We start from the raw sequence: 2,678 nt of genomic DNA on the forward strand, positions 1-2,678 counted from the left end.
AATTTGACTTGCCTGTTACAAAGCCATTTGATGTTTCTTGTTATAGATGTCACAGTGTGAAAAGTCACAAACTGAGTTTTCCTCTTTCTGTAACACAATCTGTTCACCCATTTGATCTATTGCATATGGATGTTTGGGGGCCTGCTCCTATACCTTCTGTCAAAGGTTTTAGATATTATCTGCTCATTATAGATGATTGTACTAGATATTCTTGGTTATTTCCTTTACACTACAAATCTGATGTTAAGCTAACCCTAACTCAGTTCAAAGCTTATGTGAAAACTCAGTTTCACACTACTGCAAAGATTGTGAGGTCTGACAATGGAAAGGAGTTTGTTAATCACTACCTTACTGATCTTTTCCTCACTAGTGGTATCATTCATCAGACCTCTTGTCCACACACACCAGAGCAAAATGGTGTGGTGGAAAGGAACCATCGACATCTTATGGATACTACTCTTACTCTTCTTCATCAAGCTGGTATGCCTTCTCAGTTTTGGCTTGAAGCCTTGTTCACTACAGTTTACTTGGCTAATAGGCTTCCTCATTCTTCTTTGAAGTTTCAAGTCCCTTTTGTTCTTCTTTTTCATACTCAACCTGACTATCTTACTCTCAAACCTTTTGGCTGTGCTTGTTTTCCCTGGTTAAAACCATATCATTCACATAAGTTGCATCCTAAGTCAACCCCATGTGTGTTTTTTAGGCTACTGCCCTGCTACTAAGGGCTATAGGTGCTTGGATCCTGTGTCTCAGAAAGTTTTCATTTCAAGACATGTTAGGTTTATTGAGAATGATTTTCCTTATTCCACTTTACTGTCTAACTCTCTTTCTTCACACCAGACTGGGTCAGATTTGTCTACATTTACAGTTCCTCTTACTAGTTTTACAGATATTCTTGTTACAGTCACCCCTCCAAATCCCCCAGCTTCTCCTATCTTATCTTCTTCTTCTTCTATTGTTCCAACACCCATTTTTGAAAATACTTCCTTTCCTATTCAGTTTGGTTCTATTTCAGTTCCAGCTGTTGCTTCTTCTTCACCTAGCTCTTCTCATCCCTCTTCTAATTCTCATTCAGTTGAGTCAATTGTCTTACCAGGTCCTTCTCATTCTATGAGAACTCGATCTAAGAATGGAATTTTCAAACCTAGACATCCTCTCTCTTTGTTTACTTCTGTGTCTTCTTTACCTACTAAAGAACCATCTCATTTTTCTGATGCCATTCATCATCATGTCTGGCAAAAAGCCATGGCAGAAGAGTATGAAGCATTGGTTAAACAGGGTACTTGGCATCTTGTTCCTCCTCTTACACATGGTAATATCATAGGCTGCCAATGGATTTATAAAATTAAAAAGCATTCAGATGGTTCTGTAGCTCGATATAAGGCAAGGCTTGTGGCCAATGGGAACCAGCAAGAAGCCGGCATGGATTTTATTGAGACTTTTAGTCCAGTAATAAAACAACCAACTCTCAGGGTGATTCTCAGTCTTGCTGTTCATCATAAGTGGTCTTTAAGACAGTTGGATGTTTCAAATGCTTTCTTACATGGTGTTATTAATGAGGATGTTTACATGAAGCAACCCTTAGGGTATAAGGATCCAATTCATCCTACTTATGTGTGTAAGCTTTCCAAGGCTCTTTATGGACTGCGGCAAGCTCCACGGGCTTGGTATGCTATGTTCTCCAGTTATCTCATTGAGCTCGGCTTCTGCTCTAGCAAGGCAGATACTTTTCTTTTTCTTTTGCCTCAAGCCAGCAACATTACTATTGTGTTGGTATATGTGGATGATATAGTAATTACAGGTAGTGATTCTACCTACATCACTGATCTCATCAGTCTTCTCAGTAAAAAGTTTGTAATGAAAGACTTAGGCTCTCTCAATTACTTTCTGGGTCTTGAAGTTCATTCCACTTCTTCTGGTTTATTTTTGTCACAAGCCAAATATGCCACTGAGCTTTTGCATAAAGCTGGGATGATTGACTGCAAGCCAAGTGCTTCCCCTGCCTCTGTCAAACCTGGTGTGCCACATCCTGATTCTTTATTTGATGATATACATTTGTATCGAACTCTTGTGGGCTCTTTACAGTACTTGACCTTAACCAGACCAGAAATCTCCTATTCTGTGAATGTTGCTTGTCAACATATGCATTGTCCAAAGGTGAATGACTTTATCGCTGTCAAAAGGATTCTCAGGTACATCAAGGGTACAGTGCATCAAGGTCTGCATTTTATTTCCAGTCCCTTGTCTCTGTCGGCCTATGCTGATGCTGACTGGGCAGGAGATCCTATTGATAGAAGGTCTACTACTGGTTTTGGCGTTTTTATGGGCTCTAATCTTGTGTCTTGGTGTGCCAAGAAACAACATACAATGGCTAGATCATCCACCGAGGCTGAGTACAGGGCCATGGCACAGACTGCTGGAGATGTGGTTTGGTTGGTACAACTATTTTCTGAATTACGTATTCCTTTGTCATCACCACCTATCTTGTTTTGTGACAACAAATCTGCTATGGCCCTTGCCTCTAATCCTGTCTTCCATGCCAGGACTAAGCACATAGAGATAGATTATCATTATATCCGTGAACAAGTGCTCAGTAAACACATTGTTTTGTCTCATGTTAGTTCTGAGGACCAAATAGCAGATATCTTTACAAAGCCACTCTCAGTATCTCGATTTCA

The sequence above is a fragment of the Rhododendron vialii genome, chromosome 13a (assembly GCF_030253575.1).
Source record: "Rhododendron vialii isolate Sample 1 chromosome 13a, ASM3025357v1".
NCBI classification, from domain to species: Eukaryota; Viridiplantae; Streptophyta; class Magnoliopsida; order Ericales; family Ericaceae; genus Rhododendron; species Rhododendron vialii.